Source organism: Alosa pseudoharengus, unplaced genomic scaffold (genome assembly GCF_046254945.1).
Source record: "Alosa pseudoharengus isolate Yale_2024_CS ecotype anadromous, Long Island Sound unplaced genomic scaffold, YU_APseudo_1.1 YU_APseudo_1.1_scf_5, whole genome shotgun sequence".
Taxonomy (NCBI): domain Eukaryota; kingdom Metazoa; phylum Chordata; class Actinopteri; order Clupeiformes; family Clupeidae; genus Alosa; species Alosa pseudoharengus.
In genome coordinates, this window is record NW_027468837.1 from 27114290 (window position 1) to 27126510 (window position 12221).

The following is a 12221-nucleotide window of genomic DNA, read 5'->3' on the forward strand; positions in this document are numbered from 1 at the left end:
GTGTGCATGTACGTTTGTGTGTGTGTGTGTGTGTGTGTGTGTGTGTGTGTGTGTGTGTGTATGTGTGTGTGTGTGTATCAGCATGTGCATACTGTATGTGTACTTTACTGCCAGAGTGCTACGCCTAGAGAGGTATGCAACAGTGTTGGGAAAAGTGGGTTTAGCATGAGTGGAATGGAGTGTGTGCATCAAGTATGTGCACGTGTGTGTGTGTGTGTGTGTGTGTGTGTGTGTGCGCGTGCCATGCGTACAGGACTACAGGACTAGGCCACTGTGGCTCAAGAGGGCTGTAGAGCAGAGGGGGTGGTAGCAGTAGAGGGGGGCGGGGGGGTTGTGTGGAGGGTGGGGGGGGTTTTGGCTGTGCTCTAACTCCATAGGGATAAGCCTCTTACAGGAGGGAGCGAGGGAAGAGAGAGAGAGAGAAGAAGAGAGTGAGCGAGACAGGGAGGAGAGCGAGAGGAAGAGAGAGATAGAGTGAGAGGAAGAGATAGGAGAGAAGGAGAGATAGAGGTGGAGAAGAGAGGGAGAGATAGAGAGTAGTAGAGAGAGTTATTACCCTGCACTGAGGGATGACCCCCTTTCATTCAGCCAGTCAACCAGCCCAGCATGGCCACCCTCACACACACTGCTCTCTCCTCACACACACACTCCTTTCTCCTCACACACACACTGCTCTCTCCTCACGCACACACTCCTCTCTCCTCACACACACACTCCTCTCTCCTCACGCACACATTCCTTTCTCCTCACACGCACTGCTCTCTACTCACACACACTGTTCTCTCCTTACACATACACTCCTTTCTCCTCACACACACTATTCTCCTCAGTTCTCACTCACCTCACTAAGTAGAGGTGATTGGACCAGACAGGATGGTGTAATTCATTAGACTACAGTCTCTCATTCACTCTTCTGCTTATCGATTTACACTCAAATCAGAGCGTCTATAATTAACACCAGTTCCTCATAGCATCTCTATGTCTTGTACAATAAACTCAAATACTACCATCAAAATGAATGAAACAAAACCCAGCAGATCGGCTGAAGTTGAAAAGTGAGACGTTCTGACATGACAGCTGATTTGCTTTTAAGCAAAGTTACACCTTTCACTTTTGTCTACGCCTACAGCCTCACCCAAATTTCAGTCCCAAACACGAGATTCTCTGTTCACATTATAATTTTTTTCCTCCAGGAGGACCAGGTGTAATCCATGTCTGGGATCCCAGCCCTCACTTCATAAAAGAGGGATGCTGGACAAACACTTCATCCAGCTACTTAAGCCCCCACCCTCAATCTCCACCCACCACCACTACCACCATCACCACCACCCACGCAGCATTCTCTTTAATCACATTACAGGCAGGCATCAAGCAATCCCATCCTCCAATGCTGCTTCTGCTGCTGCTGCTGCTGTGTTCCACTTCCATTCTTGCAAATGTGCCCATTTTCTATCATCCATAAGCTGATCAACGTGCAAATGCCAGTTGGAAAGCCCCGGCAAATCAGTCCAATTATTGATACTGCATCCAATTACATTACTAGGGCAGAGGAAATATGTGCTATCTGACCTTGTAATATCTTGTTCTCTGCTCCTGCGATGTTGCATTGTCTTCCAAGGCATTGACATGGACTTGCTCAGAGGCAAGCAGAAGGGGGGGGGGGGGATCGTATTGACTTACATATTACGAATACGACCTCATTTAAAACTAGCAGACACGAGTGACTTAAGAGAGACTATTTATGAGCCATTTACCTGGCCCATTTCATCGATACATTTGGATTATTTATTTTCTCTCTCTCCATCTCTCTCTCTCTCTCTCTCTCTCTCTCTCTCTCTCACACACACACACACACTCCTTCTCTCTTTGTCTCTCGAAGCAAATTCAATCTACATAGATAGAGTGCCATGTCTGGAGGCTGACTGGTGGGGAAGACATTTTGGTGGGATGTGCAAAAAAAAAAAAAAACGAGCGCACAAGAGCGCTTCCCGAAGCAAGGAAGGCTGTGCAGGAAGTGCTGATAAAAGAGACGGCGGGACGGCGCGAGCGCAACAAAGGGAGCGGGCGAGAAATATGGGCCTGCGCCGCGCAGACAGTGCCGACTAAGCTGGAAGCCTAATCCAAGCACGTGCCGAGTGGGGGAATATAGCAGAGATGTCTCCCAGAGATTCAGCCACTCATATATCTTCACTGACGACTCCTTGCTCGCCGTGTCTGTGTGTGTGTGTGTGTGTGTGTGTGTGTGTGTGTGTGTGTGTGTGTGTGTGTGTATGTGTACGTGTGTGTGTGTGTGTGTGTGTGCGTGTGTGTGCGTGTGTGTGTGTGTGTGTGTGTGTGTACGTGTGTGTGTGTGTGTGTGTGTGTGTGTGTGTGTGTGTGTAGCGTTCACATGACTGTGTGTGTGCATATGGATATGGATAATGAGCTAGCGTCTGTGAGCACAACTGTGTGAGTGTGGGTGAGTGTGTGTCTGTGGCAATTTATCTGTACAGTCAGTGCATGCATGTAGATGATAAATGGTGAAATTAGACCATGTCTGTGTGTGTGTGTTTGTGTGTGTGTGTGTGGGGGGGGGGGGTGTCTGTGCTTGTCTGTTCATACAGTACATGTAGCGCTGATACAGGGTAAAATCAGAACATCCAAGTGTGTGTGTGTGTGTGTGTGTGTGTGTGTGTGTGTGCAGAGATCTGGGATAGTAATTATCAAATACTCTGGCATGCAAGAGACCCTTCCCCAAAACAACAACTAGGAAACAAAGACCAAAAGGAGGCTGCCGCTCTGATCCAGCGCCATGGCAACCGAACCCAGATGAAAGGGGTGATGAGAAGAAACCAGGGAAGAGGGAAAGATAAGATAGAGGCAGGGAGGAGAAGGGTGGGCTCGGGTGGCCTCATTACGTTTCCCGTGTGTGTGTGTGTGTGTGTGTGTGTGTTGGAATGTGCACAAAACAGAATATGTGCACATATGTTAGGAATGAGAAATGTGTGTGAAAAGTGGCTATGCATCTACATGCTTCTGTTTCAGTGTCTATACATAAACATATACTCACATTTGCTCAGTCATCACTAGCTAATATATGTTACAACGTGTGTGTGTGTGTGTGTGTGTGTGTGTGTGTGTGTGTGTGTGTGTGTGTGTGTGAATGTCTGGGTGCAAGTGCACACAAGGACAAAGAGACACACAGACAAAGAGCATGCTGCAGAAAACATATGCAGCATGTTCACATACATGCATGTGCTTCAGTAATATAACAGTCTTCATCTGAATGCTAGTATGTGCTCTGGGGAGGTGAAGGTTGCAGGAACTCTGGATAGATGACAGGAGATTCAAGAGGCACAGGAAAAGTCTGACCTGACCTCAGGTCACTCTCATCCCCCCCCCCCCCCAATCAAGAACCTCATATGTCATGTGTCTGGCGGCTGCTCTCTCTCAGCTGTACTGAGGTCAGTGTGCTTGCAGCGTTGTCTCTCTAACCACAGACGGAACCCGGGTGCCACCACTACAGGGTGTTTGTTTTTGCCAGCGCAGCAAAACACTGATTCCTGGAGCTCATTTCATTCATCACGGACGACAGGCGTAGGGCCGTTTCTGCCGAGACGCTGACCCCAGTCAGACTGGCTGAGATGAAAACAAAAACAAATGAATAAAATCTCCTCCTAACACATGTGGCGCACGCCTCAGAAGCTGTTCCACTCCCAAAGGTGCACAGGTTATAGGAAAGAGTTTTTCATGTTTTGTCTGAATGAAAGAAGATTGAAGTCAAACAAAAAGGGAGAAAAAAAAGGTAGTGAGCCCAGAAATCTGGACTAGTGTAGCCTGTGTGACAAATCAAAGATGACACAGAGGCAGATAGCAGGAGCATTTCCCCCCACATATCCTTTAAGCAGCCGGCTCTGGCAGCATCTTTAATATTGAATTCATTTTTCTTTTCTGAGGGCAGAAACGCCTAAATATTTCAAGTCATCCCTGCTGGTGCACTCGTGGGACCGTTTGAGATGTGACGCATCACAGCTTTGCATTTGAATACATACATCTAAACAAGTCCATGTCAAGTCAACATCCCTTGATGTCACAATTGATAGAGACCAGGAAGTGACTGCCAGTGGAAAATATATGGCTAAGCAGGATATGGAGTCATCTCTTTGTTTTAAGCTTCCTATTGTCTTTGTGTCATTGACAGCAAACTGGTGTTTCTCCTATTTTAAGAAAACGTATGTACTATATCATTGGCATCAATCATCACAGTAGTAGTTGTAGTAGTCTTACTGGTAGCCACAGTAGTAGTTTCAGTAGTATTGTTATTTGACTGTAGTTGTTACTGATGATTAAACAAGTATTATTGTTCTAAAATGAGACATCCATTACAAATTGAAGATGATGCTCTCTCGCTCTCATCAGGCAACAGAGCACCCACCTACCTCTCACAATTAACCGCTAGGTGCTAAATCACTAATGATTTATGACTATTCATTTATTTAATTGCTATATTATTACACACGTGCATCATTCTCACTATTTCATTCATTCATATTCTCACTCATTCACTTTGATACTCCATCATTGCCCTCATCTCTAACCTCAGTAATAACCAAATTAACTGCATTGAGCATACCCTGAAAAGCTTATGACATGGTTCTGTTGACACATATTACCAGTAATAGCTATAAACTACTCCTCCTGTTGGGTGTAGACCCAACCCCCAACCTCCCCAATCTCTCTCTCTCTCTCTCTCTCTCACACACACACACACACACACACACACACACACACACACACACACACACACACACATTATGCACACATGTGCCCAAAGCTAAACACCATCTCTGCTGACTTCCTCCTCCACAACTAGCTTCTTTGTGTGCCAGGGACACACCACACAGCAGACCTTCACGGCATGGAGAGACCAGACCAAACCATTTATAATCTACCTAACGGCCCCTGTCTCCGGCCCGCCTGCAGCATCTGAGAGCCGGCATTCCACGGACGCGTTTGGAGCTGGCCGCCGCGGCGACCGCAGACTCCGCATCCCTGCCGGACATGGCTTTGCATAATGTGGGGGACGGGAGATAAAAAAACGTTTCCATTTCACTTTCTATTTCCTGTTTCACATGCCCTGCCCCCGCTCCTGCCCCCTCCCAACCCCCCCCCCCCCCCACACCACCACCAGGGTGCAGTCGTCCAGCACTCGCTCATAAAGGGGGGCCTGTATATTTATCAGCTGGAGGAGAGCACATGACTCCCATCTGAGGGGTGTCCCTGCGAACAGGCCTGCAGCCCCGCTGGGCTTTTAAGGAACACATTCATCACGGCGGCACGTCAGGATGCACACTGGGCCCGGCGCTGGGGTGAGGGGAGGACAAAGAGCACCGGATGAAGGAGAAGGAAGACACAATACAATACAGCGAAGCAGTGTGAAAACGACTAAAACCCGCGAAGAACCAAGAACACAATACAGCAGAGCAGTGTGAAAACGACTAAAACCCGCGAAGAACCAAGAACACAATACAGCAGAGCAGCGTGGAAGCGACTAGAACCCGCGAAGAACCAAGAACACAATACAGCAGAGCAGCGTGGAAGCGACTAGAACCCACGAAGAACCAAGAACACAGCAGCGTGGAAGCGACTAGAACCCACGAAGAACCAAGAACACAATACAGCAGAGCAGCGTGGAATCGACTAGAACCCACGAAGAACATCTATACAATACAGCAGAGCAGCATGAAAATGACTAGAACCCACAAAGAACATTGATACAATACAGCAGACAGCGTGAAAATGACTAGAAACCAAGAAGAACCAAGAACACAATACAGAAGAATACTTTAAAAAGGGAGGTGGAATGGAATGGAAAAAGAATACAGCAAAACAGTATGAAATACAAGACAACAAAGAAAAGAACATATGTAGAGTAGAGTAGAATAAAATAGAGTAGAATAAAAGTAGAGTAGAGTAGAATAAAATAGACTAGAATAGAATTTCATTCTTGCTGCCATTGCCAGCACCATGGCGAATGACAGGCATCAAAACAGTAAGCGTCTCAGTCCAGCACCGAAGAGACAGCTTAATCTGACAACGGCGATGCCGCGCGCTCCGAACAGCGCTTACCATCCCGCCTGCCAACCAATCTGTCACCGTGCTTGGCAGCCTCTCCGACAGGCCAGAGAAATCAGTGGGAGAGAGATGGACGGCCCTGACCAAATAGCCGAGAGCCTCCTTACTGACTGCACACAAGAGACCATGACGCTAGGCCCAGTCAGGGTTGGACTGTGCTTCAGTCAGAACTGTGGGTTTCTGTGAAAATAAGCCAGGGGGGTCTTTGGTGCAACCGTGGAGAACATGGAGGTCTTTCACAGGAGAATAGCCTAAGTGTATTTCAAGCGTGGTATGTATAGAGAGCCACCACGCTGCACAGACGAGTGAGCTTCCGCCACTGACAAATTAACCCCGAGGAGAGAGATGTGTGGAAAGCACCATGCCACAGAAAGAGAGAGAGAGAGAGAGAGAGAGAGGGAGAGAGAGAGAGAGGCAATCTCAGAGATCAAACGGCAGAAATAATCGCTACCAACTGCAAACACAATATGATTGCCACCCTCAGAGTAACAGGAGAAGGGAGCCACTGACAGCTCAAACCATGAACCCTAGCCACCTCAAACACACGAGGCAATTACAAACAACAAAATGCTACTATAAATAGCATCACTCACTTTCTATCTCACACACTCTCCATCCCGCTGTCTTCATCTCTTTTGAGCTCACTTCTTTCTTGTTCATATGTTGGCTTATGTAACAAAGGCTCCGGGTTAAAAACAGAAAAAAGAGACGGAGAAGGGGCGACAGAGATCAAGAGATACTGGACATGACAGAGAGAGAAAGAGAGAGAGAGAGTGAATGAAGAAAATGGGGCACTGAAGAAGCTTTGAAATATACATTAAGGCTGAATGATTCCATCACTGCGATGGCGCCACTTTCTCTCCGCCGCTATGCGCAATCGATGCCATCGCTGGTGAGGAAGACCAGATGTTTATGTGACACCATGGCTAATCTGGTCATCAGGGATGAGACCGGGAAGAATTTCTCAAACACGCACACGCCCTCAGTCTTCCACACTGGAAGCCATCGCCCTCACGTTCTGCATCCAGGAACCGAGGGGGACAGAGACATGAAAGCTGAAAATAAACAGCTTTGAAATACAGTCCATCTCATGGTCAGAAACTCACCTGAATGGTGAACGGTTTTCTAAGACATTCATTAGTTTTAGTCAGAGCCGGGAAGTGTAAAACATGAGTAAGACTTGTTGCACTGCGAGTGAGTGTTCATGTAGCCTAAAAAATACTTATCTATACTTATCTCATGTTTAGAAACATACCTGAGGCACACAGTACAGGCCAGGGGAGTAAAATAATGCAGGGGGGGGGGGGGTCCTGAGAGGGCGAAGCGTCCTTTGTCACTCGTGTCTTCTGCTGTGGCATTCATCGCATGCGGTCAAAAGAGACAAAATGTGACCAAGCTGGTCAAACGAGTCGCAATCAAAATCAAGAGGGTGTAGCGGATTAAAGTGACAGAATGGAAATTGATTTAACGTGAAGCGGGAGATATGAGCCCACACGCAAACAAACATAACACAACACACACACACACACACACACACACACACACACACATAAATGCACATATACAAAGAAATGTACCAGTACATCATGAATACAGAAAACAAAAAAGTACTGATGCTGATGAGTGAGCAGTTTAATCTTCTTTGTTTGCCACCCAAATACACCCTCACACACACACACACACACACACACACAGATGCACGTTCTCATGTGCATGCCTGTATGCTGTTTGAAAACCTTCATGGCAAGATGTGGGGCTTCTAACATGATTATACACGCTGAGAGGAAGCGATAGACACAGAGAGAAGCCAAGCAAAGAAAGCCACCCAAACGCTGCACTCACAGAGGCCTGTTAGTGTAAATCTATACATAGACTGAGTGCCATCTTGGTCTTAATATCCACTACCCTCATATTAGCTAACGGCCTATTTCCACACAGCAATGGGCCTGTAGGTTGCAAAGGATGAAATCAATCCCCTTATTCTATAGTCAATGCAGAGGGGCACTGTACCAAATCCATTCAAACAACATTAACACCGGTTTGATGAATTATGACTTCACTTGACAAGAGCTCTATAAATTTCATTATTCCCCAATCATGTTGGGCCAACATGCCTCTGAGGAGGCTTTCATGTCTTACGAGTCTGATTCTCTGGAGAACTGAAACCCAAGAGGCAATGAGAGCAACGGAGTGGTGAAGTGAGAGTGGATTCTGAGGATGACGAGTTTAAAAATAAAAAACAGGAAAACAAGGGATGGGATAGAAAGGAAAAAGAGATGAACAAGGTAGGAGGACGGAGTGAGGGAAAGGAGTTTACAGAAACAAATTAGCCAGCTTGGAGTGACATGCAAATCTAAACCCTCATACATAGTCTGTGGCAGGAGTGGGGTTTTGGTTTCGAAATGTCCATTTCAAATACCAACAACTAGTGCATGACTGCAATGACCATTCATCACTCAAGATGGCTAACTAGTAGGGGTATAAAGGTGCATGTATTCATACCGAACCATTTAAGTACAGGACGTTACAGTAGGTTCAATTCAGATGTGTACCGAGTGTACCAAATGCAGAATGCGGACCATGTTTCTAAAATTCGAGTTACCACACAAACATATTATGTGACGTATATGTCAGTTTAGTTGACAATTGATGCCTTTTCAAAATACTATTCCCCTTGAGCATCAGCAATATTGTCAGCAAATGTTTGGCTTGCAGTACCTACAGGCTATACCATACCGAAAATTAACCGTGACTTCAAAACAAGGTACACTCCGATCTGTGATTTTTGTGTACCGTTACACCCCTACTAACTAGTGCCTCATTTATTGCTTTACGATAATGTTATGACAATATTTTCTTTTGTTCGTTTATTCAAACGTTATCCCACCTTTAGTCTCAGACCAACAAACTGTATGATGCAGCAGGTCTGTGGCACTTCAGTGCTACCACTGGCTTGGAGAATATCTTTAATTTGCTAACTGAAGGGACAATGTGTGGAATATGGAAGTATGATTCTAATCAAATTGGATGAAATTGATGCTTTAATTCAGTTACAGACCAAAACAAGGCAACTGCTGGGGATTTTGAGTCACGAATAAACACAACTTTTGAATCCAAGACCTGAATTCTCATCTCTGTTGGCATATTTTGATTTGGACTCAGACATTGCTCCAAAGGGATATATCTGTTTGTGTAAACTCTGGCAGCTTGGTTTTGTTGTAAACAAGTGAAAAGTAATTTGTAGTTGAAAACAAGTTAAGTTCATTTCTCAGATAGGAGAGGGTTAGTATGGCAAGGGGGGTTCTTAAGCCTTGGTTTGCTGTCCAGGGCTGTGGGTGACTTGTCTGTATAGCAGTTTCCCCTGTACTGCCCTGGCTTGAGGTAGACCCAGTGAATCACCCACCAACAAACATCGGTATTTTTTATTGCAAGCATGTGCCTGGGGTTGTCTGCAAGTCAGCCAATTGTGCTCAATTGCTCGCATACATCATCCGCATGATGACCAAGCAGTTAAAAATCATTATCGGGGACAACAGTATTCTTCACATGGTCCTAGTACGTAGTGACCCTTTGGTCTCGATTTGAACTCAACAAGGCCTCTTCAACTCTGATCAAAAGTCATTAAAATGCCCACCTAACTGACCCCTGAACTGATGCTATTAGTCTGAGGGGGCAATCAGAATGGGAGAGCCATTCCACGCTAATTTGAAAGGGTCCTGACAAGTCATTGGTCCAGGGCTGACCACTGCAGTTGTCTTCCATTAAAACCAATATGAGGCCGAGCCTTGTCTCTGGGGGCCAGCCTTGCACCATCAAAGGCAGATAACAATCAAAGGAGTTCAGATTAAATTGCTTCCTGATACACAAACTCCTCTATCTCCTCTATCCCATTCATGTAATTATGTGAGACATCGCGATACCATAGGCCAGTGCTTAGAAACAGCAACCTTGGCATGCATTCTTCTGCAGGCATGGTCAAACAGGACAAAAAGGCCTTTTTTTTTGAGAAGGGTACTCCTTTAAACTGCTGTCTTGAGTTTGGTGGTCAGATAAAACTTTTTCAGTTTGTTGAGATATAGCATTGACACAGAGGTTGGATCTAAACAAACAAAAGATGAACACATCCATTCCCATATGGAGCTATAGCATTGTTTAGGTCATTGGATTCTGAATGAATATGGTAAATCATGTTGTTTTTGCCAAACCTATTCTGACTGACTGTTGTTCCATTTTTTTTTTGTAACATCACCATGAACATTGTATTGTTGGAAAGTAGGAAAACAACACCAGATCCTCTAAATGGGACCTGATGATCCGGACAAGGTCAGGACACAGATTAAATGACATGCAGTGTAGTACTCACTCGTGAACAATATGCAGAAACCCTTCCAGACACATTTGGCCAATTTAATTTCTTTCAAGGAATTTACAGTAGCCTAAAGACATCCTCTGTGTCATCTAGATGTTTAGATGCATGCTATATACTTTAACAAGTGTCCACAAACATCTCAGACAACTACTGTGCTCTCCTTGCACAGATGTGTATTGATGTGTATGTTTGTGTTTCCAGCAGGGCTTGAGGGGTGTTACTCCTCTCACAAGGGGTTAGTCTTCACTGAACCTCAAAAATACCCTCAGAATGAGCGCACTAATTCTCCCCATCTCACGCACATAGAGACTGGCTGCTGACCTAATCTCAAGTATTTACACAAAACACATTCTTTTGTTATAGAGCACCATCACGCTGGCTATCATCATCATGCTGCACTCCAGATGCTGCCTGCCCTGGAAAGAGTGTGTGGCAGCCAAGAATTTACTGTGCTTATTATTAACCAAAACTATGTAATCTTGGACATAAGTTAATCAGAGGTTGCACGCTGACCTGGCATCATCCCAAGTCTATGAAGTCATGTGTGGAAGCAGCCATGAGAATACGCTATAGGCCTAAGGTAGAGTGCAATTCGCATAATGACTCGGGGGTTTAGAGAGAGAGAGAACGAGAGAGAGAGATGAAGTCAGACCCAGCCTATTCGATGCAGCGGTCCCAGAATAGGCCAAGTAAAAAGAGAAAAAAAGACCCGTGTAAATATTTGGAAATGTTCACAGGTGTGCCGTGGCAACATTGTCTCCACATAATTCAGATTTACTGTACCGAACAAACCTTTCCAACAAAAACAACCAGTTCGAGTATGGGTAATGATTTCAAGATGTGGACTGCGAGATTGATAACAAGGCAAGGCATCTGTATTGTCTGACCAGACCCCATAAAAGCGGAACAACGATGCTGTTTCGCCCTAAAACAAAAGGTCTTCTGGATAATCCGTGCAGATGTTGCCTTCGGTTGAACACACCCCAAATACATCGTGTTTAATCTTTTTGTGAGGAGGTGGTTTAACACTCTCTTGTATCATATGTTTACATGCACGAACGGAGACGCCAGCCAACAGAGTAATGATAGCCCACTAAAGCATTTAAAAAGCAGTCGACCAACATATCAGCCACAAATAGATTAGTTGCAGGAGCCGGACCGCGTAGTCCTCCAATCGAACATTGTCAGTGCATGGCTTGTTGAGTATTCCTCGATTTACAAATGCCACACTGAGGTTGTGCCGTTTCGATAGAACGTAGCCTAGGCTATTCATTTTGGATAGGTGACTTCCCTTTCTCTCCTGTACCCCAATACAACGCAGGGGTGGAAAGCGTTGCAGCCCTATGATAACATTGTAACAATAACACTGAAATTGCATTAACATACAGTCACGTATCGTTACGAGGATTTATTAGCCTACATCAAATCTGTGGTTACGCGCTAGGTCTACATCCTCAAGAAACCCGCAATGTCCGTCCCATCTCCATGTCCACAGATTTTTTCCGGCATTCCCTAAACACTCAGCGTAACAGAATACTGTAGGTTGGGGGAAAATAACATGAACTTACCTACTGCAGAAAATGGTGCATGGAGGGACGCAAAAAGTCATAAGCTTTGGGGTCGACGTGAAATTGGGTCACGTCCAAAAATACGTTTTGAAAAGCAATAACGTTACCCTTTATTGTTTAAAATAACGGCATTCCTTCTGCCCTCGGATAACGAAAAAGACCCTCTCCGA

The 12221-nt window shown here is 45.4% G+C and overlaps 1 protein-coding gene across 1 annotated transcript in view; it reads right to left on the reverse strand.

The window, feature by feature from the left end:
* The window catches only part of nckap5l (NCK-associated protein 5-like), a 78514-nt gene extending 66293 nt beyond the window's left edge, over positions 1–12221 (reverse strand). The window contains exon 1 of the mRNA XM_076267301.1: positions 12052–12221. The gene's annotated coding sequence lies outside the window, so the exon portion shown is untranslated. The remainder of the gene's footprint in view (positions 1–12051) is intronic.